This window comes from Siphateles boraxobius, unplaced genomic scaffold, assembly GCF_051911475.1.
Source record: "Siphateles boraxobius isolate OS27281-9 unplaced genomic scaffold, OSU_SipBor_1 99, whole genome shotgun sequence".
NCBI classification, from domain to species: domain Eukaryota; kingdom Metazoa; phylum Chordata; class Actinopteri; order Cypriniformes; family Leuciscidae; genus Siphateles; species Siphateles boraxobius.
The window spans coordinates 2109306-2137107 of NW_027509229.1; the positions used below are offsets into that span (position 1 = coordinate 2109306).

Here is a 27802-nt window from a genome sequence, read left to right on the forward strand (position 1 = left end):
CTAAAGGACAGATTGAGACCTTCAGTTTACGTTGGACTATCAATCTGAAAGAGCAAACAAATGCAGAAAGAGAGGGAGGAAAACCTCTAGGGTAGTAAAGTTATATCACTTTACGCTTTCTCATTCTCCTGCGCGGCCAAACCATTCAGAAAGTCCTCAACCTCCAAAGGGGACTTGAAATTGTGCTGAATCGAACCTCGCGTTAACTTCAGCTATGCGGGGTACATCAAAAAGGTCTGAAAGCCCATTTTCTGAGACTTATTGGTTACCTCCATGAAGGAACGGCGCCGGTTCACAGTAAACGCACTATAGTCCGCGACAAATCTGACGTCTTTCCCATCCACCTTGATTGGAGTTTTCCTAGATGCTCGGAGAATTGAATCACGATCGGTGTAACGTAGCATCTTCATAATGACCGTGCGAGGTCTGCCAGAGTTGTTGGGAGGGCCGATGCGATGAACTCTCATGATCTCCGGTTTAGTATCGCTCAACGAAGGGAACCATACAGGTAAAGATCCCGAGATGTATGTCGTAAGATTCATGGTTTCCACGTCTTCCGGGAGATTCATAATATGAACATTATCCCTGCGGTTCTGGTCCTCCAAATCAGTGATCTTTTCCTCCAAGGTCGTCACTCTGGCGGCAGATTTGTCGTAGTTTTTCTCCACTTTGCCCGACCCGGCTGTTTAGACTGGAATATCGATCGCGCAGTTCTCTAACCCCATTAGAGCAGCTGGAAAGCTCCGACTGGATATTATCTAGCCTGTCTTGCAACGTTTTGAACTGCGCTTCAATAAACTGCTGCTGTTTCTCCATAGCAGAGGCAATCATGGCGGCGAGCGAATCTTCCACCTTTTCTGCCTCGTGCACTTGATCGCGCTGAGCTTGCTTGCTGGCCGATTTTCCTTGACGAGAAGTCATACTGTCGGTGCCCAAAGTCAAAACATAAAACAAAGTGTCGAGCAATTAACGAAAAAACGTAAATATATAAATGAAAAAGGGTAGGGTTTGCGGAGTCCGAACACTATGCTGCCATCATGCTCACAGGTCACGTGCTGCACCTCATGAGAAATATATCTATAAAGAAAGCTTGAAATGTCTTTAAACGAAACAATTATAAACGAAAAGAAATAGGCTACTCTCTCTATAGGCGCGTTCACTACGGAGATGGTGATCATCAATTTCATCTTTGCAGACACAACACTAGTTTATTAATAGAAATAAAATTATTTTAATATTTTTAAAAATGGTGTTTATCGCGTTTTGGAAAAGAGCGCCTCATATCTTTTAGTTTGTCAGTGCGTTTTGTGGTGTTAGGAATTGTTTTTCTGCACATTTTCGCACTAACTCAAAACGTGCGTACATGTACACCACCTCCTGACCTGGCGTAGGATTTGAGCGTGCCGTACGCCAACGTCCATATTGATAAATATCAAAGTCACCGTGGTTTTGGGTGTACGCCAGGTGTACGCTGGAAATTTGGTGTACGCACTTTTGATAAACGAGGGCCAGTATGAGTACATTGCATTTTAATTGGCCCGATTACGGTCAAATGTGTCACTGCCCAAAAGAGTTGTAATGTGGCAGACGGATGTAATACAGTATAGTGTCTGGCCCGATACTAATGCAACTGACATAAATCTCCTCATCTATTCGCCGGGGTCAAAATAGACAAACGGTACATGACACAGTACACGGCCCGACTCTGTAACACGACTGTCGGCACGGCCCAGAAAATAGTAGCTTGCCCAACGTTTCATATTTTTTAGAGGCAAAAAATGTAAATAAAAAAATTGATGATGCAAGGTGGACATGATAGGCTACGGCACGATTCTGTTAATGGATTAGTTCACCTCTAAATGAAAATTTCCTGATCATTTAAACATCTGTCTTTCTTCAGTGGAAAAGAAATATGTTTTTTGAGGAAAACATTTCAGGATATTTCTCTTCAAGAGCAACCAGCATGTTGAAGTCCATATCAATGCAGTTTCAAAAGGCTTTGAAGTGCTTCAAAGGGCTGTGCAAGTTCCCAGCTGAGGAGCGATCATTAATTTTCAAAAAAATATAAGCATTTATATAACGTTACTTTAACCACGATGTTCGTCTTGTGCCGTCTATACTCCGGTTCAAAAAGGCAGGGAAGGGTGAAAAAATGTTATCTAATTTTCTCCTCCAACTTCAAAATAGTCTGACATATTTGTTTTAATTTATTATTAAAAAATATATATTTCGTGACGTTTCCAACGTGATGACGTAATGCCTGACGCGTCGCAGACCAGCACAAGACGAACAACTGTGTTATAAAAAGTATAAATGTTTATTTTATTTTTAGAAAATGAACGATTGTTTCAGCCCTTTGAAACTGCATTGATTTGGACTTCAACATTAGTTGCGCTTGAAGTCCGTTGTGTGTGTGGAGAAAACTCTTTTTCTTTAAACTTAATTTATTTTCCACTGAAGAAAGAAAGACATGAACATCTTGGATGACATTGGGGTGAGTGAATTATCAGAAATTTTTCATTTTGAGGTGAATTAAGTGATCTTATTAATATAAATTAGAGCGGCGGGAAAACCGGTCTCTTTTCTTTTGGACACTGTGGTAAGTAACTACTGTATTTGTTCACTGTAAATCATAGTGTAAATATGTCTGAGCTTTGTGAAGCAAAACAAATAAGTGCGAGCGGACATGTACTTGTTTGCCAGTATTTAATTCTTATTTTTTCTAGCGTATTGTCAGCCTCTGTACTTTAGCTAACGTTAACTGTTGCTAGCTATCTAGCTAAGCTGTTATAAAAACATAGTGTAAGTTTACACTGTGCCTTTAAGCAACAGGCAAACAAATGGTTAACATCCACTTAAATACGAGTTTGTTTAGTGAAGGTATGTGAACAGTGAATACACGGTCACCCAGACCAAGTGAATTTAAAGGCACACCGTGGAACTTTTGGCCGGGACGCTCGGCCTATAACTTTCACGTCTAGGCCACAAGCGCCGCAGCTCGCTTTACAACACAAGAGAGCTACCCCGCCCTAAAAATAAATCATACGCTCGCGGCTAACTCTCCTTTCGGACGGCAAACCGCCTCTCGCGCTCCCTCCGTTTCTTCCCTCGTCGAGCCCCTCGACGGAAGAAGCGCGGGGAAACTCCTTTTCCCTTGATTTACTGAAGCTTATGTAAAACGCATTTGTAGCTACACAGCACATTGAGCGTCTGGCTCGCTCATAGGCTGTGCTGCGGCAACTGCACATCCAATGGCGCGGGCGCCTCTGACGTGCGACCAATGAGCTAGCCCTACGTCAAAGCGTACAACAATATTTGTCAACTTAGAGATATTTTAAATAGTTAAATTTAGTTAGATCTAAATATTAAATGTTACACCTAAATGTTAAATATTACATCTACATGTTAAATCTAAATCTAAATGTTAAATCTAAATATTAAATCTAAATGTTAAATCTAAATATTAAATCTAAATGTTAAATCTAAATATTAAATCTAAATCTAAATGTTAAATCTAAATATTAAATCTATATGTTAAATCTAAATGTTAAATTTAGATATAAAATCTAAATGTTAAATTTAAATATTAAATCTAAATGTTAAATAAATATTAAATATTAAATCTAAATGTTAAATCTAAACATTAAATCTAAATGTTAAATCTAAATATTAAATCTAAATGTTAAATCTAAATATTAAATCTAAATTTTATATCTAAATTTTAAATCTAAATCTAAATGTTAAATCTAAATATTAAATCTAAATGTTAAATCTAAATATTAAATCTAAATGTTAAATCTAAATATTAAATCTAAATTTTATATCTAAATTTTAAATCTAAATCTAAATGTTAAATCTAAATATTAAATCTAAATGTTAAATCTAAATATTAAATCTAAATGTTAAATCTAAATATTAAATCTAAATCTAAATGTTAAATCTAAATGTTAAATCTAAATATTAAATCTATATGTTAAATCTAAATGTTAAATTTAGATATAAAATCTAAATGTTAAATTTAAATATTAAATCTAAATGTTAAATTTAAATATTAAATCTAAATGTTAAATAAATATTAAATATTAAATCTTAATGTTAAATCTAAACATTAAATCTAAATGTTAAATCTAAATATTAAATCTAAATGTTAAATCTAAATATTAAATCTAAATGTTAAATCTAAATATTAAATCGAAATCGAAATGTTAAATCGAAATGTTAAATCTAAATATTAAATCTAAATGTTAAATCTAAATGTTAAATTTAAATATAAAATCTAAATGTTAAATTTAAATATTAAATCTAAATGTTAAATAAATAGTAAATATTAAATCTAAATGTTAAATCTAAATGTTGAATCTAAATGTTAAATCTAAATTTGAAATCATAATATTAAATCAAAATGTTAAATAAATATTAAATCTAAATGTTAAATCTAAATGTTAAATCTAAATCTAAATATTAAATCTAAATCTAGATCTAATGTTAACATTTATATTTAGATTTAATATTTAGATTTGACTTTTAGATTTAGCATTTAGATTTAACATTTAACATTTAGGTGTAACATTTAATATTTAGATTAAATTAACTATTTAAAATATCTCTAAGTTGACAAATATTTTTGTAAATGTGCCAAAATGTTGCTGTTATTTTCAGCGTGCACTGCTTTACAAACGGCGCCGCATAAAAGTGAGTGGGTACAAAAAAAAGTATTTTCCCAACCACATATAATGGTTCCGACCAATGTTCCCTCTATTTTTTTTTCTTGCTGAGCCAAACTTTTTTCTATTGGGCGGACATATTTCGCCACCTGAGCAAAAATATTCTTTATACCTGACCTGTACAGCATATGTAGAAACACAATGGTTTCAACATTCAGTTGTAACTTTTAACTTGAATGTGGCATTTCTATTTTCTTTGACCCTTGATGTAACTTATTAGTATTAAATCATATTTTTGAAAAACAAGCAGTTAATTAAGAAGTCACTAAATGAAGCACATTTTAGGTTACCTGATATTTTTTTCACAGTGCTGTCAACAGTACAGTCTTTACCAAGAAATCCTATGAAAAATAATTTACAAAATATTCTGCAGGACAGTTCAATTCTTTCCAATAATAGAATATAGTATGAAAGAAAAGTAAGCTGTTACACTGAGATGGTTTGGGAAAAACATGAAGTGTTTTTGTACAGTCAATTAATTGTGTACAGGAAGCATTAAACCATCAAAGTTAAATGATTGTTTATTTCTTATGAATTTCCAATATTTTCTTTAGCAGGGGGTTTAAAACTTTTTAATGGCAATGAGCCCGTGAGATTCTTAATTTAGGCTTATAATATAATAAAATATAGGCCTAATATAATATAATATTTAAAAAAACGAATTGAAGTATTTGAAGTGATATAATATATCAGTTTAAATGCTTCAATTTGTTTACATATTATTTTATTATAATATATAACAAACTGAAATAGATTTTGAATAGATTAACAAACTTTAAATAGATTGAATAGCTAAATGTTTTCAAGAAAAGTGAATATGTGAACTCTTTTATAGTAATCTAACCATGCCAGGCATTTTAATCTTTTCTGCGTGGCCGCGGCTTCAGAAGTGCGCGGCCTCAGCATCAGAAGTGCGCGGCCTCAGCATCAGAAGTGCGCGGCCTCAGCATCAGAAGTGTGCACGCGTGCAGCTTAGAGGGAACATTGGTTCCGACGTCCATGACAACTGTAATGCTGTTTTAACGGGAGGGTGGAATGAAACAGATGTTTTCACTAAGTACAATAATATGTGTTGTATTATTCATTATTTGTTTATTTTTTGTTTAGGGAGTGGGAGGTGTTTCAATTGACTAAAATATTAATGCTGACTTGCTAGTAAAATGATAATGTCACGGTATACGTATTCTCTGGTCTCTTCTTGTCTCGTGTTTATGTTGTTGTATGAGTGCACGTGCGTGTGGGCGTGAATGATTGGCACTCCGGATCCGCTCCAGCTGATCATCATCATCTCACCAGCTGCACGTTATCTCTCAACCATATATATTCTTACCTCTGTTTCTGCATCCTTGTCAGTACGTTGTCTCTGGTCCTCGGTGTTGGTGTTCCTGTGTTCCTGTTCAGCCTGGTGTTCCTGTTCGTCTTCGTGTTCAAGTGGATTGGGGTTTTCGTTGTCGTCACGTCTTCACTGCACGTCTTCACGAGTCCTGGCCACCGAAGCCCCTGCGTCACTTCACCATCGGCTGTACTGTGTGTCATATTCTACTGAACTTCATTAAAAGAGTAACTTGCATTTGCTTCCTGTCGTTCATCCCGCGATCATGACAGAACGTACTGACCAACAGATGGAAGCAGCAAGGGCGTCTTCATCATCTCTGGATGATTTCATTCACCATAGCATTCGCAGAATGGATGCCCAAGAGAGAGAGATCGGCGGCACGGGACGCGCATTACAAGCCCTAGTGACGCAGGTGTCCGAGCTCACCCAGCAGATCCAACGCCTACGAGTTCCCACTGCGCCGCCCACACCAGCTGTTCCCCCCACACCACCTGAGAGCGCCTCCCAGCCGGAGCCACGCCTTCCTGTTCCTGAAGCTTATGGAGGAGAACCCTCCTACTGCAGAGCGTTCATCACTCGGTGCTCGATGCACTTTGCACTACAGCCCCGCACCTTTAACACCGAACAGGCTAAGGTAGCGTTTACTTTGACTTTGTTGACTGGGAAGGCGGCGCTATGGGGAACGGCGGTGTGGGAGAATCAAAACCCATGCTGCGCCTCGTTCCAGACCCTCGCCGCCGAGATGAGAAGGGTGTTTGATCGGACGGTCTCTGGGCGTGAGGCCGCTAGGACCCTGGCAGAGTTGCGACAGGAGGGAAGATCAGTTTCGGACTATTCGATTGAGTTTCGAACCCTGGCGGCGGAGTCCGGATGGAACGAGGAGGCGCAGTGGGACATGTTCCTGCATGGGTTGGCTGACCACGTCCAGAGGGAGATCTACGCCCTGGACCTGCCCACCACCTTGAACGGGCTCATTGACTTGGCGCTGCGGGTGGACGCTCGGTTGGCTCGAGTTGAGCGCCGGGCTAGATCCACCCGTACCTTCGGAGACGTCGACGGGTTTCGGTCCAGTGGCAGGGACGTGGTCAGTCCCAGCAACGATCCGGAGCCCATGCAGGTGGGTCGAGCTCGGCTTTCCCGGGAGGAGAAGGAGAGGCGGAGGTCCCAGGGCCTTTGTTTTTATTGTGGAGGATCGGGTCACTTTGCTTACAACTGTCCAGTAAAAGGCCCAGCCCGGTAGTAAATTTGAGGCTACTATCGGGTGGGATCTCCGCCAGGAAGACCTCATCAGCTGTTACATCGACCTCCACGCTCCTTCCGGTAAGGCTTAGGTGGTCAGTCCACCAGCACGATTGTCAGGCACTATTGGATTCGGGCGCAGAAGGTAATTTTATGGACCACAAATTTGCTCAAGATTTTCAGATTCCCCTCAAACCACTCACTCACAAGATTTCAGTTCACGCACTCAATGGACAAGAGCTACCCACCATTTCCCTTGCCACTGAAGACGTCACCCTCATTACCTCTGGAAATCATTCTGAAACTATCTCGTTCTATATTCTGGACTCACCCCTGGCACCCATCGTACTTGGACACCCGTGGCTTATCCAACACAACCCCCGAGTGGACTGGCATCACCGATCTGTGCTGGAGTGGAGCAAGGGGTGTCATAAGTCTTGTCTTGTGTCTGCTTGTTCGGCTGTGCCTGTTTCTGTGTTTCAGGAGGAAGCAGGGGATTTGTCTAACGTGCCCGCGGAGTACCATGACCTGAAGGAGGTGTTCAATAAGTCTCGTGCTGCTTCTCTACCTCCGCATCGTCCCTATGACTGTGCTATAGATTTACTGCCAGGTAAGTCTCCGCCCAAGGGCAAGTTGTATTCACTCTCTGTTCCTGAGAGAGAGGCTATGGAGAAATATATTTCTGATTCTCTAGCAACCAAGTTCATTCGCCCTTCCTCTTTTGTTCTTTTTTGTGGGGAAGAAGGACGGGTCTCTGCGACCTTGTATTGATTACCGAGGGTTGAATAACATCACGGTAAAGAATACTTATCCTTTGCCGTTGATGTCTTCAGCTTTCGAGAGGTTGCAGGGAGCGTCCGTCTTCACAAAATTGGATTTGCGTAACGCTTATCATTTGGTTCGCATTAGGGAGGGGGATGAGTGGAAAACAGCATTTAACACCCCCAGGGGGCACTTTGAATACTTGGTCATGCCTTTCGGGCTGTCCAACTCTCCTGCTGTTTTCCAGGCATTGGTCAACGACGTGTTGCGAGATATGATCGATCAATTCATATATGTCTACCTGGATGACATATTGATTTTTTCTTCTTCTCTCCAGGAGCATGTGCAACACGTACGACGAGTGCTTCTGAGGTTGCTAGAGAATGGGCTTTTTGTCAAGGCGGAGAAATGCGATTTTCATGCACAGTCTGTCCCTTTCTTAGGTTACATCGTGTCGCCTGAAGGAGTGCGGATGGACCCTGAGAAGATTAAGGCTGTGGTGGAGTGGCCAAGTCCAGATTCCCGCAAGGCCCTGCAGAGGTTTCTGGGGTTCGCCAACTTCTACCGGCGTTTTATTCGCAATTTCAGCCAACTAGTCGCACCTCTGACTGCCTTGACCTCCCCCCGAACGACGTTCAGGTCGTCGGACGCAGCTGAAGCTGTGTTCGTCAAACTGAAAGGCCGCTTTGTTTCAGCCCCCATCCTTGTTGCCCCTGATTCTTCACGTCAGTTCGTGGTGGAGGTCGACACGTCGGAGGTGGGAGTAGGTGCAGTGTTGTCCCAACGCTCTCTTGCAGACGACAAGATGCATCCTTGCGCGTTTTTTTCTCATCGATTGTCACCCACCGAACGCAATTACGACATTGGTAACAGAGAGTTGTTGGCAGTTAAATTAGCATTGGAGGAATGGCGCCACTGGTTAGAAGGGTCGGGGGTACCTTTTATCGTCTGGACCGATCATAAGAAACTCGAGTACATTAAAACCGCTAAAAGATTGAACTCCAGGCAGGCTCGGTGGGCTCTATTTTTCGGTCGTTTTGAATTTTCCCTGTCTTATCGTCCGGGTTCCAAGAACATCAAACCCGACGCCCTGTCTCGTGTATTTGATTTTTCCGAGCGCCCGTCTACTCCCGAGTGTATTTTACCCGAAACGCTATTCGTTTCAACACTCACATGGGAGGTCGAATCGAGGGTCGTTAAGGCCTTGGAAGGGGTAACGCCTCCGCCCGGTTGCCCACCGAATCGATTATTCGTGCCGGAGGGATTACGGTCAGACGTTATTCAGTGGGGTCATGGTTCCAATGTGGCTTGCCATCCAGGGGTAAATCGGACTAGATTTTTAGTCAAGCAACGATTCTGGTGGCCACTTATGGCTCGCGACATTCACGATTTTGTTTTGGCTTGCTCGGTTTGTGCCACTGGTAAGACTTCCAATCGACCTCCAGACGGGTTACTTCAGCCGTTGTCGGTTCCTTCGAGACCCTGGTCCCATATCGCCCTAGATTTCATTACCGCCCTCCCACCCTCCCAGGGTAACACAGTAGTTTTGACTGTGGTGGACCGGTTCTCGAAGGCAGCCCATTTTGTTCCCTTACCCAAATTACCTTCAGCTAAGGAGACAGCGGTGGCAGTCGTAGATCACGTCTTTCGGTTACATGGCCTCCCGACAGACGTAGTTTCCGACAGGGGACCCCAGTTCATGTCCAAATTTTGGCAAGAGTTTTGCAGATTACTGGGGGCGACTGTGAGTTTGTCCTCTGGATTTCATCCCCAGAGCAATGGTCAAACCGAGAGAGCCAACCAGGATTTGGAGAGAGTGTTACGATGTTTGGTCTCCAAGAATCCTTCCTCTTGGAGCCAACAACTGTCTATGGTAGAGTACGCGCACAATACGTTACCAGTGTCGGCTACGGGCCTATCTCCGTTTGAGTGTAGTGTAGGTTACCAGCCACCTATTTTTCCCAGTCTGGAATCCGAGGTTGCGGTCCCCTCCACTCACGCCTTTGTCCAGAGGTGTCACCGCACTTGGACTAGAGCCCGGGAGACTCTACTCCAAGTGGGGGCCCGCACCAAGGCCAAAGCCGATCGCCACAGGTCAAGGCCTCCCGTATACGTCGTTGGTCAAAAAGTGTGGCTTTCAACTAAGAACATTCCTCTCCGCACCGTTTCTAATAAACTTGCACCCAAATTTATCGGCCCGTTCGCTGTCACCAAGATCCTTAGTCCGGTGGCAGTCCGCCTCAAATTACCTCCCGCGTACAGGAGGGTTCATTCCGTGTTCCATGTATCCAAGATTAAACCCTTGTTTCATTCACACATTAATCCGCCGGTCCCGGTTCCTCCTCCACCGCGGCTCGTAGATGGGGAGACCACATATTCGGTTAATCGGATTCTGGACTCTAGGCGGAGGGGACGCGGATTCCAGTACTTGGTGGACTGGGAAGGTTACGGTCCGGAGGAGAGAAGTTGGGTTCCTGCTCGAGACATCCTGGATCACTCCCTTATTGATGATTACAATCGACAGGTAAGGGGGTCTGGGAACGCCAGGAGGCGTTCTTAGAGGGAGGGGTACTGTCACGGTATACGTATTCTCTGGTCTCTTCTTGTCTCGTGTTTATGTTGTTGTATGAGTGCACGTGCGTGTGGGCGTGAATGATTGGCACTCCGGATCCGCTCCAGCTGATCATCATCATCTCACCAGCTGCACGTTATCTCTCAACCATATATATTCTTACCTCTGTTTCTGCATCCTTGTCAGTACGTTGTCTCTGGTCCTCGGTGTTGGTGTTCCTGTGTTCCTGTTCAGCCTGGTGTTCCTGTTCGTCTTCGTGTTCAAGTGGATTGGGGTTTTCGTTGTCATCACGTCTTCACTGCACGTCTTCACGAGTCCTGGCCACCGAAGCCCCTGCGTCACTTCACCATCGGCTGTACTGTGTGTCATATTCTACTGAACTTCATTAAAAGAGTAACTTGCATTTGCTTCCTGTCGTTCATCCCGCGATCATGACAGATAACCCTTAGTATTTAGGTGTATAATGTAAATTGTGTTAAAATTGTTAAAAGTGTGTTAGTGATGTATTTGTGTGATTTCTTTTGTATGATGATGTTAATTTCTCATTTGGCTGTTTCCTTAGACTGAAGAAAGAGACTCAGGTGAGATACACACTTAGTTAACACATAATGGATAGACATAGCCTTAGAAAGAGAGCAGTGAAAAAGGTAAGTTCTATACTTGCTTCCTATCACAATGAACATGACTTGCACAGTGGTCCTGATATTTCTGCAGCAGATCTCTCTAAGCCAGTAGGAAACTTTGATCCAGGGGATCAAGTACAAATATCTGACAGCGATGATGAGTCCCAGAATGATGATGACATAGGAAATGTCAGCACAACTCTTACTGAGTCTTTGTGTGATTGGGCACTTCATTTCAGGGTGTCTTTGGTAGCTTTGACCCTTCTTGCCATCTTGAGGGTACATCATCCTTTTCTACCAAAAGATGCCAGGACTCTCCTGAAAACCACAACCTTATACAGCATCAACATTCTTGCTGGTGGTACTTACCACTACTTTGGCATTTTGAAAGCTTTTGCAAAAAGCATGGAACAAATCTGGTCTCACATTCCAAACAGCCACGTGTTCAAGTTGCAGCTGAATATAGATGGATTGCCTTTGTTCAAGAGCTCCTTGTTACAGTTTTGTCCAGTTCTCGGCTTGCTAAAGGGTGTTGTGAAGAAGCCTGTTGTCATTGCTCTGTTTTGTGGGAACTCAAAGCCAAATTGTCTTGATGAGTATTTAAGAGATTTTGTCAGTGAATTAAAAGTGCTGAGCAGAGGATTTATTATCAATGGGAAGCAGTGCTTCATGCAGGTGGCCTCTGTAATCTGTGATGCTCCAGCCAGAGCTTTTACTAAAGGAACCAAAGGTCACACTGGTTACTCTGCTTGTGATAAGTGTGACCAAACTGATGGTTATCTTAAACACAGGATGACCTTTCCAGAGGTCAACAGGATACGTCGCACTGATCTGGATTTGAAACAATGTCTGATGATGACCATCATGTCAGAAATTCACCATTAAAGGATGCAGGTATTGGCATGGTGTCATGCTTTCCCCATGACTATATGCACCTAGTCTGCCTTGGAGTAGTGCGTAGACTGTTGGATTTGTGGTTTGGAACAGGGCCCTTGTCTTGCCGCTTGTCGTCTCATCAGATGGAAGAAATCTCTTGTCAACTCATAGGCTCAAGACCTTTCATTCTTGTGGATTTCGCTCGTAAACCCAGGGCACTTTCAGAAAGGCTCAGGTGGAAAGCCACAGAGTTACGACAGTTCTTGTTGTACACAGGACCAGTGTTTCTCTGCAATGTATTGTCAGCTCCAGTCTATAACAACTTCATGTTGTTATCTGTTGCCATCTTCATTCTTGCAAGCCCTTCACTGTCTTTAGCACTTAATGAATTTGCACACACATTACTTGTGTCATTTGTAGCACATTTCAGCGAACTGTATGGTCCTGAATTTGTTAGTTACAATGTTCATGGGCTAACGCATCTTTCTGACGATGTTAAACTGCATGGACATCTGGACTTAATATCTGGATTTCCATTTGAAGACTACTTGGGTAAGATGAAAAAGATGGTAAGAACTCCGCACCATCCATTAGCTCTGGTTATTCGGCGAATCTCTGAAATGGATAATTTAATAGAGAATGAGAAGAGAGAGTTGCAAAAGGAGCATAGCCGTGGACTAGTTCCATCCTCTGTTGTGGACATGCCAGTTGTTCAGTTTCAAGAGCTTGTCATTGCTGGTACCAAATTTAATGTATCAAGTGAGGGAGACAGATGTCTAAAGATTGGTGACCGCATTGCTTTGATCGAAAACATCCTGCAGTCACAACACAAGATTTACATTGTCATCAGAGAATATGACTTGATGGAACCTTTTTTTCAGTATCCTCTGAACTCATGCAAGTTGGGTATCTACCAGGTTGGAAAAATCTCATCACAGCTGAAAGTTGTTGAGCTACATGGACATGTTCAGAAATATGTGAGGTTACCAAATCATGACAACTTTGTTGCAGTGCCACTACTGCACATGAGTCAATGATGCCATTTAGAACATTGTCTTCAGAGGGAACATTAATCTTTGATTTTTGTACACTACACAATATAGAATGTGTCATATATAATATTCACTATATACTGTATATAAATGTATTTTAGATTAATAACTGTTTAGACACATATGACTAAAACAAAAATTCAATGATGATCTTTAATGAAACGTTTTTAGTCTATGACTAGGCTTAATTCTTGTCTGTGAAACCGGCCCTTAGAGTATGACTTTAATCATAGTCCAACTGGCCCTGGTAATTGATTTCTTAAAGGAGAACTCCGGTCAGGGACGGATTATGGCGATGATGTACCCTGGGCACGGATGTCCCTTCACCAATTTTTTGGACAACAGTGTTGCACCTGTATGCACAGGCGCCGCAATAGGGCAGGCAAGCCAGGCATTTTAAGGGGACCCCCGAGGGCTGATCATTTAAACAATCAGAAATGTTAATATACAGAGCAACATCTCTGCATCCCCCTTAGTGTGGGGCCCCTCTCTCGTTACGCTTTTACCTTTTTCAAACTGGTGCAGCGCTTACTCACGGTAGGTAAAATGCATGATTTGATTTGTTAAACATGAATGACTTATCCGTCTGGCATGGCAGCTCGCTCTAACTTTAACCTAGATAAATGCATATCCAAAGTGTTTGTGCGGAGTGTGCAGCGCGCACTGCATGACAGGCGTCGGCGCGAACACTTGCATTTTCCTATCAACAGTGGAAACAACTTGAAATACTCAATCTTTTCTGGTCATAGGCCTATACAGAAAAGAATAATGCATCAGTCACAATTAGCTACTTCTATTTTTGTATACTCACAATAACAAAAACGTTGTGCTTTTGTCAAATAAAATAAAACAAACAGGGCGCGCTTTCATGGTCTCCGTGGGGTGAACTGGAGCGCATCTCAAAAATGAACTGAAACACAGTGTATAGCCTCACAGCATAGGCGTAGCCACGGGTGTGCCAGGGTGTGCCGGTGCCACCCACAGTGGAAGCTGGCACACCTAAAAATAGATGCAGAATTATTTTTAAAGTCTTAATAAAAATGTTTTTCTAAACTTGGACTATTGTTGTTTACTTACAAATTTTGTACATTTAAAATATATTTTAATTTTTTAATTATTAATGTTAAAAAAAATATCTGCCGAGTGCCGACATTCAGACTGCCAAACAATCCGCAAACAGCCGCTGACTGTCTGACGGGAACAAGGTTGTGCTGTTGAGGCTCGCGCCTCATGAGGAGAAATGAAAACATTAAGCGCAGTTCATACAAAGAAACTTAATGTACATACAGCGGTTCAAAAATTCATGTGGAGTTTTTATATTTATAACATATGATAAAGTTACCCAACACACGACCACGTGTGCTGAATGTGACACTGATTTCATATGACAGTTCAATAATCAAGTAATTAATATCAAGTCACTTACATTTTAGACACAATATTGACTGTTTTTGTTCTGTTTGAGCAGCGAAAATAGTTCAAAACAAAGATCACAGCAGAACCAAAGTGCATGATCTCACCGGAACACATAACCGCATAACTGAATGATTCAGCGCTTTGAATGAATCGGTTGAGTCAAAGATTCAATGACCGATTAAACAACTGCCTAATTCCTGAACAATTCAGCCGTTTGAACGAATCATTTTAATAAATGACTCAATAACTCACTTATCAATACGGTGATCTGCCGCCCTTTACTGGTGGTTTAATTTCGTGTTTAAAAGTAGGCCATCATTCTATTTGTATATTCAAAAAATAGTTAAAACAATCTCATAACATTATTTAATGCAGTTGTAATATTTCAGTGTAAATTAATTAATTTGATTGGTAATAGCCATATAGTTTCTTACTATTTCAATTGAACTTATTGAATAAATTTAAGAATTTAAAAAGAAAGATGAAGCATATATTTAAACCGATTAGGGGAACATGCTCTTTATAAAGGTTAAAATATCATAAATATGCAGATTTAAATATGTAAAAGCTGACTGAACACTGATGAGAATATTGCTTCAGAATAAATTGTATTTACAACACCAAAAAAATCCCAATTTTTTTGGACAAGCAATTTTTTTACTTGGACGAGTGAATGACCGATTTACTTGTTCGAACGACAAGCACATGAAAAGCCTTAATGTTGAGCCCTGAGTTATATTTTATATGGTATTATGATTCTGTGCCGAGCCTGAGTATAGTTTTACACATCAGCCCAGTCTATTCTGTAAAATTAATGATACGCCGGGTCAAGGTTTTTTTGCACATTAATCTGACAATAAATGCTGCACACCCAGTTTTTCTTATGCACACCCAGAGACGCTTTTCTGGCTATGCTAGTGCCTCACAGACATGATGAATATATATTTCTTATTACTAAACAATAAAAATGCCTAGTTTTTTTCCCCCAGACATATAGTATCATTAGCCTGCTTTTGCCGGTGCGTTGCGGCAATATTTATGCATGTGCTTGCTTGAGCGCAGAATAGGGTATGCCTCCATGCACTCAGTATTTAAGCAGAAATTAATATTAACGTGAGATTAGTCGACTAATTGCTTAAATGAATGACTACTAGTCGACTAGAAAAATCTTTAGTCAATGGCAATTCTAATCAATGCATTTAGGCTAGTTGACATTTATTTAATTAGTAATTCTAGTATCCAGGTCTTTACGTTAAATTAAACAAGTTGTGGTTTTAAACTCATTTTTGTTTTGGTTTTTGAGTAACCGTCCTCTACGCGTGACTTTTCCCTCGCCTCTAGATGTCCTTCTCAACAGCGCAGCAATACATTCAAATTATTTATTTGATTTATTTACTAGTTAATACTTTGCAACTGCAAAAAACACACATTATTCCTCAATAGTTAACACAATTTTACAGAAAAAAGAAATAAAATAAAAATGATTATTTGAAAAGTATAGACACAGTAAATTTTACAGGGCCCCCTGCTGGCCCAGTGCCCTGGGCAAGTGCCCAGTAGCCCCGTGCGTTAATCTGTGCTTGACTCCGGTCAATTTTAACATTGAGCTAATTTCTTATAAATTTGGAGTGCTGTCAGTACAGAGAACAACAACACAAATCGGTGTTGCCTACACCGTGTTATCCTCTTTTTAAAATCTGTACCCTGTTGACTTAAATGGGGCACGTTTTAAACCTGCTTTTAGCCTCTTAACATCCTTGATGTGTCATTACAAGTGCACAGCCATGTGAGTGACTTTATTCAGAGTGAACACGGTGAATCTGACTGCAGTAGATGTGAAAGATATGAATAAAAGTGATGTTTTATTAGCCAGCGCATATACCGTATTTACTTCCTGTTTTCGGTCGAAGTCCACAGTAGTCGACTGTCGAGTTCACGCGCGTTCTCTTGAATTGCTTAGTTACCAATGATCGCGCGCGCGAACTCGACAATCGACTACTGTGGACTTAGACCCGAAAACAGGAAGTAAATATGGTATAAGTCCATAGTAGTCGATTGTCGAGTTTGCCGGAGTTCTCCTTTAATATTCTCACAAATAGTGGAATAAGTTAAAATCTTTCAGTATGTTTATAGTAAGTTAAAAAATGTTATGTTTTTTTGTTTATAGAACATGAGCAGTGCTGCTTTAAGTAAATCTTATGTATATATCAGTGCATTTGTTTTGTTTGTATGTTCATAGCCATGTTTTTGTTCAGCAATGTTTCATGTAGTGGAGTTCTTGGAAACCCATGAGGTGGAGTTGGTCCCATCCTTGTGGGTAACTGATGGCCAGTGCTGTTGGCCTAGTGCACTCAGAGGTATGGCCCTCCACCAGGCCATTAAAACTGGAACGCCTCCCAACATCACCTAGGACCGCTGGGAGGTCCGCATTATGTATTCAACTGGTATGTCTGATATTTTTGTGCTTTCTCAATTCTAATCCAATACAGTTTTTGCCAAATTCAGCTAATAGCACCTCACGGTTCATAGTTAACTTATTATAATGTATTATTGTATACATGACCATTGTCTAAGATACAGTATAATATTATTTTAATGTAGCAGAGGCTGACGAATACCACAAAGTACTCAATCATATTCAAATTATTGTATTGCAGAGTGATCCTAAGGAGATTGAATAATGTGCATTGCATCTGTGTTTTACAGTCTGTTATGAAGAGGGAAGAAAGAAGGCAAAGGAAGCAGAGACACTGTCTGACTTACAATCAGACACAGAAGTGTCATGTAAAAGGCCACTAAGGCGTAAAACGTATGTCAATTTGCTCATTAATATTTTGCCTTTCCCCTTTTAAGTTATCTTGAAAGACCAGTTTCTTATTGAACATTATTTTCATTTAATTTTGATTGATTGTGTGTTTATTTATTCTTTAAAACAGGAAGAGTGTCCGGCTTGGACCACCTGGTCTGGAACTGGAACAGAGGAGGACTGTTCCCCTCCACATAAGAAATCCCGTCCTCCTGCCACCCCATAAATTCTCTCCCCCCCCCCCCCTACTACAGTCACCCCAAAACCCAATTTACCCCCAGCCCCCACCACTCCAGCAGAAACCCCAGCATCTCAGGGGCTCTTCACAGAGATGCTGCATGGCTGGGAACCGGGAGACAATTTTTTATGTGAGTATATTCTTTTGCTTTCTGACTGATGTTTGTGTGTCTGTGTACTGTGATGAATTTCATAGAACACTGTATTCTCATACAGCACCTCAGACCTTCAGGTGGACTCCCCAGCAGTCATCAGAACCAGGTTAGTGATTTCCACTTAACCATTTTTTCCATAGACTATGACTATGGGCAGATCCTGTGACAATATTAAACATTCTGCAACTGCTGCAACATCAGCAAACATCGCTGCCAGCAGTTGACATTGAGGAAGGCCTGCTGCCCCTTCAAGACCTTCCTCATCTCCTCAACATGGAGCAGAGGTTGCAGCAGACGGCAGATTTTAAAATTCTAATGGTGAGCATTTTTCTGTTTTTTTTTTAAAGGTGCCCTAGAATGTTTTTTTTTATTATTTTATAATGTCCTCGGTTACCCTTATAATGTTAGTATGTTTTTTAGATAAAAAATAATCATAATTTAGAAATAAATGGCATTTTTCCTAGCCTGCTTTTAGCCTCTGATTTGAACACTCTGTTTGAAGGGGCGTGTCTGCTGTGGGATTTAGTGTAACCACGGCCACTGCTGTGATTGGCTGACATGCTTGCATATGAAATAGCTACGCATTAGATGTGAAACTCTCTCCCGAATACTTTTACTACTGCTATTATACGTTTTTACTATAACAGCTATCGAGATTAACGAATCGTGAGATGTTTTTAAAGTATTTAGATCTATTCCCATCACATAAAATGTTGCCGTGATGAGCATTGAGCAGATGACAGTGTGTTGATCGCGAGAATGAAGATCTTATCATTGCAAAGCAGTTTCTGCACTCTCTAATGCTTTCACCAATGCAAACACGATGATGTAAATACAGTAAGAGCTTCGTTGTGCAGTAACGTGCGCCATTGATTTCATAACGAGTTTGGCAAGTGTCCAGATAAACTCGCGCTGTGTGGAAAGATTGTTCTTTGATCGCTTTCTGTATATAATTTGTTCACAATTTAAATACGATTATTTTCATCCTACTAAAAGAAACGATGTGAAGCTGATATTTTAGTCACTGGCTTGACTTACTGATGCATAAACAGTATTGAACGATTTTGAGAGAAAGATTACCTGTCTGAACTTGAACAATTACACATCAGAAAGTGTTGCTTGGTAGCTCGATCCGAGGCCAGCTCTGTATTGGCCCAAGTTGAGGAAACAGTCGGTGAAATGTTTGGAAATTTCCAGAGAAAATAAAATTAACCCATTGTTTCTTCAGAGGCTCAGATGAAGGAACTAAAAAATACTTTTGTGTTCATGTGTACATCCACACTGAGCAACTGCCATGCTTCGGCTGCGCAGTTACGCCTGGCATTGAGGGCTGGCATTATGCAAATATTTGGAGGCGTACATATTAATGATCCCGACTATTGCGTCACAGTCGGTATTGTGTGGAGAACCGACCGTTTTTCAGGGGTGTTTTTCATAAACGTGAATTAAATGAGAACGCGAAAACAGTCCAGTTTGAGATTCACTCTATGTCATGTCCATGCAGTGAACTCTTGTTATTTGACTATACCAAGGTAAATTCAAGTTTGAATTATAGGTCACCTTTAACGAAATTGATTGCACTCAATTACTGATCATGCTTCTGAAAGTGATGGTGTTTTTTATTTTCACAAAACTATGTACACAAATCTGAAACACAACATGCAATTTGCAGGTCCCCATGGCAAACACTTTGACCACAATAGAAAAGAGCTAGGCTCATTGACATGGTAGTGCATGCTCATAGTAATGCTGCTTTCTTTTGAGTTTTCTCCTTTACTCTGTTTCAGGTAAACTACTTGGGGCAAATTGGTGGGACTGACGTACGTGACTGTACATGGCATGTCCTTCGGCGGCTATTTGCCAACAATTAGGCAAAGCAGCTCAACTGGAGGGGGGTCAATGGCAAAATGTCGTTGGCCTCCCTTCAGTTGAAAGATGTTGTCATCGGTAAGAAGATTCTTTTGGATATAATGTATCTCTCAGATGATATGTTTAAATTATGCTTGAGACATCAGATTGACATTACAATATATTAATTTACACTTAAGCTGCTGTTCGGAGAAACCCCTTCACCTCACATGCTGCTGAAAAAGAGGTAGAAGGGACAATGAAGAGGTGGCTTCAGCTGGCTGCTGACCGAGAGGGCGGGAGGAAAAGGAAGCTTCTTTCAAAAGAAAATGTCCGTCTTTGAAATCAGTGTTTTAAAAATCTGTGTCAGAAGAGTGAACAGAGAACTCAAACCCAAAGGTGAGCTGATATTCTTTAATCTCAGTTCAGGAGAAACAACACAGGTGGCCGCTTGGCAAAACTCGAACAGAAGACAGTCTTTGGTAAATGTAACAAAAGTCTCTCAATTAATGAAACAGAAATTCTTGGCTTCCAGCAGACGAGACGAGCCAAGACAGGACAGAGTACAAAACCACTGGATGAATGAGCAGGTAGATACACAGCATTTGGCAATAATCTGACAAAGAACAAAGGAAAATGAAAGCCTAGAAATAGGGATTAGAATCAGAGAAAGTGGGAAACAGGTGCGGAGAAGAGGAACAGATGGGATAATGAGAAACGACTGGAGATGAATGGGATAATGAGTGTGAATGAGAGTGTGTACAAGGATGCAATAACAAATAGACCCTTTTACAGCCCACGTGATCAAATAGTTGCGCGCGCATTTTGGCAACGGAAGTGGTGTTGTTTCCCACTGGCTCTAAGTGTTAGCAACTATTTTTTACAGTCTATGGTTAGCAACTCCGAAAGTTTATCAAAACCCAGCATCAAAATGTCTGGGTGTTGCGTTTACGGTTGCACTAATCGATATTCCACCGAGGGGCTTAAGTTTTATAGGATTCCGACAGGATCACGGCCGTTTCAGAAGAACCGGCGGCGCCTGTGGCTGCAGGCGATTAAACATGTTGATTGGAGCGAGGACATAATAAAAAATGCTCGCGTCTGTAGGGCCCACTTTATATCAGGTAAGTTTATCTATGTACTCTTGAGTTTAATGGAAAGCATGGTTTACATAATTGATTGTCTGTAGCCTACGGTGTAGTTTATCAATGCAGCTGAAGTTTGATGACCACATGCAGCTAGTTTCATAAATTGGTTTGGATTTGGCTAGTAAACAAACTGTGTGTGTGTGTTATTTGCAGATTAAGCATTATTGGACTCTAGTAATCCTCGTTTACATTAGTGATTGTCTTTACGATGTAGAATAATATTCAAATGCAGGTAAAGTTTGATAAACTGGCGGTAGATTTGGCTAGTAAAAAAACGTGTGTGTGTTTTATTTGAAGGTGAGGCGTCATTGGACTCTAGTAGTCCTGATTTTGTGCCTTCTGTGTTTGTGTACACAAAACCGAGCCAGAACCCCGGAGCAAAGTTGGAGGAGTAAGAATATTTAATTTCCCCCTCTGTTCTATTTAGTGTGTTTTTCTCTCTTGCATAACTGCACATTTCTGCTGTTTTTATTGTAGGTACCATAGGAAAATGAGGAGAGATGATAGACCTATAACGGCAGCAAATATGTGTTCCTTCTAAAACTCTGAAACAAGAATGCAGCATGGATCATTGTCCAGGTATGAATATATTTAATCTTAACTGATTGATTGTCAGGGTGTGTGTGTGCTCCTTCCAGGCATACTGCTCTAATTGCATATCTGTATATGAGTACACAGGCCCCTGGATGAGTCAAATGCAGAAGAAAAATCTCGCCCTGTGATCAATAAAGTATCTTCTCTTTTATCATGGAAAAGTTTTGAAAAATCATTAATAAAATGTGTGAGAACCCCCAATTGTGAAATTATCTGCATTGGTTGCAGCACATGCTAATTTTTCACTTTTCTTTATTAAAGCTGAAGATGACATCCCAGTTACAAAGAGGGAATATGATGACCTGAACCGGAGACACAGTCAGCTTCAGGAGGACTATGTACACCTGGGTCAGAAGTTTGAGGCACTACAAGCAGAAAATGTAAAGCTGAAAGAGGAGCTGCAGAAATCTACATTTTCCTACACAACTGTTAAGTGCAACATTGGACAATTGTTTTTTCTCACCGGACTGACCTCCGTGCTCTTTGAGTGGCTAGTTACAAAAATAACGGGCAGCTTAGAAAGAATTATCCAAAAAGTTACACTAGAAGACCACCTGTTGGTTATATTGATGAAATCAAGGTTGGGTCTATGTAATACTGACTTGGCATATAGATTTAAAGTATCAAAAACCAAGATTTCAAATATTTTGCGTAGCTGGGTCCCTGGTATGGCCTTGGTCCTTAAGCCACTCATTAAATGGCCAAGTAAGGGCGCAATACTTAAAAATATGCCAAAAACATTCAAGCGGAACTTTAAAAACTGCCGGTGCATAATAGACTGCACAGAAATTTTCATAGCTAGACCCAGTAATCTGACTGCCAGGGCCCAGACATGGTCAAATTATAAACACAACAACACAATTAAATATTGAATCGCCATTACTCCAGCTGGTGCGATTTCATTTCTATCTCCTGAGTGGGGTGGACGGGTTTCAGACAAGCAGATCACAAAAGAGTCAGGTTTCTTAGAACTTTTGGAGCCTAGGGATGAGGTTTTAGCCGACAGGGGATTTCTCATCAGAGACGAGCTTGCAGCTTATGGTGCAACCCTTCGTATCCCTCATTTCACAAAAGGAAAAAAGCAGCTTTCTGCACAGGAAGTTGACACATCTAGAAAACTTTCTCGTGTGAGAATCCATGTGGAGCGAGTTATTGGTAGGTGGAAAAACTTTAAGATTTTGCAAACAGTTATTCCAGTGTCGCAGGTTAACATGCTAGACGATGTTGTGACTGTATGTGGTGCCCTCACAAACCTCTGTAAGAGTGTTGTTTCCAAATGAGTAACACATTACCATGTATTAGTTTTTAACGTTATTTACATTTGTAAAACCTATTTACTGTACATGAAACATAATGCATTATAATAAACCTCCCAACATTGGCTGCCACTGGTGTGTATACTGTACTTCCCCAAGATTATCTCAACAATTCACAGTGCTTTTCAATTTAATTTTTAATAGTTATTAGTAGTTTAATTTCAATGTATGCAAGCAACATAGTTACTATTAAAGTACTATAGCATTACAAAATAAAACTTTAAACAGAAGTGTGTCAACACACAGAAATCAATAACAACATAAAATGTAAGGAAAAGGATAAATGTGAAGAATAAGAATAAATGTAGGAAAGAATGATGGAAAAGAATGAATGTAGGGAACAAATTAAGGAAAACAATAAATGTAGGTCTGGGTAATATGGACCAGATTCATAACACAATACAAAACATTTCCCAGTCCTAAATTTAATCATTCAAACATCAGCTCTCAGACATTCCCTACATAACCATGTTGCTGGCTTCCTTTTTATGTGTGCACAGGTGTAGTGAACGTGGTTTCTGCATTTGAAACAGATCATCATTTTTCCAAAATCTGGCCTTTCACCGTATTTGCAGGCTCTCTGTGATACCAAGACAGGGTCATGTCTTCTTGTCAGTAGTTCAGGCAACACACTTCGAGATAAAGAAGTCTTGTGCTTTTGGCAAAGCCTCCTTCAAAAACTCTTCATTTCTTAGGATACGTTGCACAATTAACTCCTCCTTGGACCACAGCACAAAGTCACAATATTTAACATCACACACAAACATGTGAAGTTGACATTGATAGTAGTATGTGTGTGAATGCTTCAATGCGAATGACTTGTCCAGACAAAACTGCTCATCTTTTGTACATCCTTGAAGGCTATCGCTGTATTTGTAGGGACACTTGATCTCTACCACCCATTTGCCACAGCAGGTACATCTTGCTATCCCATCTGGTGATGATCCAAGGTGTGGCTCAGAAGGTTTCACTACTAAGCCACATGAGCTGACGCTGAAATCTGGATGGCTTTGGGACATATATGCAGTGTAGGCTTGTCTTGCCGTTTCCTCCATGTTCTTACCCCAGAGCACAGATGGGACATTTAATTCAGTTCTTTTATACTGCATTATATCGTTTAGGTATGTTTTGCTGATCTTGTCAGTTGTGGTCGATTGGTGTAATTTAGTGCTTGTGATTCGACCAGCCCTATAGGTGTACCAGTCCTTTGACTTTGACTGTTGCCGTGTCACAATTTCCAGTTTCTCACATTGATGAGGTTGTAGTGTAGTTTTAAGTCTGTGAAATGTATCCTCACATTTCACCCGCATTTCCTGTGGTGAGAGTTCCCGGAGTGTTACATCAAATAATGCAGTCAATGGCTCAGGTAAGTCAGGATGCTCCTCTGAATCAATGTCAGATGATGCGGTGTCTGTGTCACTATTTTCCAGGCTTGTCAGCACTGCAGCACAGGGGTCCACAGCCTGCAGTTCCCGGATGTCATCATCTGTCAACACTGATAATAGAGCAACAAAAAGACACAGTTACTGTGCTGCATAATGTTCACATCAGAGCTTTACACACACAGGTGTACAATATACAACAAATAAATGTAATTTCTAAAAAAAAATAAGTAACCTGAAGACAAACGCAGACCTATTCAAACTAACAAATTATAGTGATAAAAGTTAAACTGTGTCTGTAGGCATTTTCATCTCTGGATCACCAAGTTACACCTTTCTCATGCTACATTATGGTGTCAAAACACTATGGCAATAGGTAGCTTATCTAGGCTGTCAACTATTACATGCCTCTGGGTGTGATACTATTTTTCCTAGCAGATGTTAAAGGTGCTTGGAGCTGCCTGTCTAGCGTCTTTGGTTTTTGGAAGCTGATTTCCCTCAATGGAGCTGGTCTGACTTCTTTCCTGCTGATGCCTTTCCACATGCACACTCCAGATGTAACTGCTGCTTTCTCAGTCCTTCCCATCCTAACATAGAGCTCAACTTTGAATAATATTGCAGCTGCATGACTGCAGCATGACCCAAGCCTGAAATTTCACAAAAACATAATAAACTTACTGGCTGATCAATAATGTTATGAACAGGGTTTGAAAGTAACATTTGCTTTCAGCCAAATTTCGTCTCTGACTATGAAGTAAGTAAACATCTGACTTACTATGTGTGTATACGACCTAAGCCTAAACAGGTTTTGAATGTAACTGAATGATATTGGCTGGCTGCTGACATTTTGAACACTGTTGGCACTGTGTATTTTGAAAAAAAAATTGTAGTTTCAAACCCTGGTTATGAGAACATATGAGAATATGTAAAGGAGAGTAGGTTAAGCCTAAGTCAAACCTGAAAGGACAGTAACACTGAAGCATAATTCATCTTGTATGTCAACTACAAGCCCACAACACCAAATAATAGCCTACTTACCCCGCCATACAGGTGCAGTTCGCCGTGAGGACGTAGTTCTCTCGTTGGTTGATTATAACCCAAGCCTCATACATCGTTGTCTTGTGTCCTTGTCTTTGACTAGGAAGAATTTCTGATTTCAACAAACAAAACTCAGAGTCTATGTCATGGTATTTGACGTTCTGTACATGACCACAGACAACGTATTCATAAGCATCCAGTGATTTATATGCTCGTAATTTCTCTCGGGTGTACACGCTCGGTTTCTCAACTAAATACGTATATATATCTGGCCACTGTATATTTGGCCATCTGCTAACGTCTTCTATCCACTCCACTATAGTACACGGATCTGGTAGCCGGATACCATTTGATAAAGTCAACTTTTTGAAATAACTTTCTCTGTCTGTGTTGCTTAATCCGCTCGCGTAGCTTGACACGCTGCTGATTCTCGCCATACTTCCGTTGCCAATATGCGCGCGCATACGTTGCTACGTCATCATTGTGTACAAACAGTAAAAGGGTCTATATGACCAGCAGAGGGAGATAGAGTAAAGGATAAGGATACCAGGATCATGACAGTACCCCCCCCCCCTCTCAAGGAGCGCCCCCTGGCGCAGATGAGGAGGAAGACTGGCGGGAGCGGTAGAAGTCATCGATCAGCGAGTTGTCCAGGACGTCCCAGGATGGAATCCAACTTCTCTCCTCAGGACCGTAACCCTACCAATCCACCAGATACTGATGGCCACGACCTCGAGAATTTTGCGAACTCTATAGACGGGGGCGCCCTCAACTCGGATAGGAGAAGTGACAGGACGAGGAGGGGCGCGAATAACGGCTTTATACAGGACACATGGAAGACCGGGTGAATGCGCCGAAGGTTAGCGGATAACTTGTGCTTGACAGAGACAGGACTAAGAATTTCAAGGACACGGAACGGACCGACAAACCTTGGTGCCAGCTTACGCGAAGAGGATTGGAGAGGAAGATTAGTAGAGGACAGCCAAACCCTCTGACCCACAGAATAACGAGGGCCCTTGACTCGACGCCTATTAGCAAACCGTCGGGTACAGGAACGGGACTTGCAAAGAGCAGATCTAACCCCTCTCCAAGTGCGTTTAGCACGCTGAATAAAGGCTTGGACGGATGGTAATTTAGAGTCGGAGTCTTGTGAGGAGAATAGCGGGGGCTGGTAACCGAGACAACACTAAAAAGGAGATAACCCTGTAGCGGATGACGGTGCGGAATTAAAGGCGTACTCAGCCCAGGGAAGCTGTTCAGACCAGGAGGCTGGGTTACGCAACGTGAGGCTGCGGAGAATACGACCGATAGTCTGGTTAGCTCGTTCGGCCTGGCCATTGGTTTGAGGGTGGAAACCGGAGGAGAGACTCGCCGACGCACCAATCAAACGACAAAACTCCTTCCAAAATAAGGAAGCAAATTGGGGACCCCTATCGGAAACAACATCCGTGGGGAGACCATGGATCTTAAAAATCTTGTCGACGACAATTTGGGCCGTCTCCTTTGCAGAGGGGAGTTTAGGTAACGGAACGAAACGAGCGGTCTTAGAAAAACGGTCTACAACAGTAAGTATCACGGTGTTCCCCTCAGAAGGAGGGAGACCCGTGATAAAATCCATAGCGATGTGCGACCACGGGCGAAAAGGGAACGGGAGAGGGCGTAGCAGACCGGCTGGAGGAGAATTACGAGACTTAGTCTGAGCGCAGACTGTACACGAGGCAATGAATGTCACGCTCATAAGAGGGCCACCAAAACCTGGACGGTGCCCCGGACGCCGGGATGGGCGAAGAGTTTGGACGAGTGCCCCCACTGGAGGACAGCTAGACGACCAGAAGGCGGAACGAATAAAAGTCCCTTTGGACAAAGACGTTGCCATGCGTTCTGGGACAGAGAGAGAATAGAGTCTCCCGCGAGGAGGAGTAGTGCCAGGAAGGAGGTCGATGCCACAGTCATACGGCCGATGGGGAGGAAGAGAAGTGGCCCTGGAACGACTAAAGACCGCTCGAAGATCATAGTACTCCTCCGGGACCCCTGACAAATCACCTGGCTCCTCCTGAAAAACAGAAACAGAAGAGACAGGAGGAACAGCTGACAACAAACATTTAACATGACACGTCAAACTCCAAGAAAGAATAGAGCCATTTGACCAATTAATTTGAGGATTATGTTCAACTAACCAGGGATGGCCTAAAACAACATGATTAAAAGGTGAATGTAGAACTAGAAAAGAAATTGTCTCTTGATGATTGCCTGAGACGGTGAGACTCACCGGGGCAGTAGAATATCGCACTCGAGAGAGAATACTACCATCGAGGGCGTGGACAGGAGAGGATTCCTTCTGAATAATGAGGGGGATCCCCTGCTCTCGAGCCCAGGTTTCATCAATAAAATTGCCTTCGGCGCCCGAGTCGATAAGGACCAAACATGAGACGGAAACTCCTGGACAACGGAGATGGGCCGGAAAAGTAGTGCGAGTGCGTGGCGGAGGGTCTAGGGTAGAAGCGCTCACCAGTAACCCTCTCTCTACTGGTGAGCCCTGGCTTTTACCGGGCAGGTGGCGACAAGATGGGAGGCAGATCCACAGTACATACATAGCCCGGCCAAAATGCGGCGTTGGCGCTCAGCCGCAGAGATACGCAGACCTCCCAGCTGCATGGGCTCGGTCTCGGCAGTGGAGG

At 41.7% G+C, this 27802-nt stretch overlaps 1 long non-coding RNA gene across 1 annotated transcript; it reads left to right on the forward strand.

Annotated features, from left to right (window-relative positions):
* Nucleotides 1–21083: 21083 nt before the first annotated feature.
* On the forward strand, nucleotides 21084–22758 carry LOC143733411 (uncharacterized). The gene is made up of 3 exons (XR_013201349.1): nucleotides 21084–21185; nucleotides 21272–21373; nucleotides 21650–22758. It is a non-coding gene; the product is annotated as an uncharacterized LOC143733411 (long non-coding RNA).
* The last annotated feature ends 5044 nt before the right edge of the window (nucleotides 22759–27802 follow it).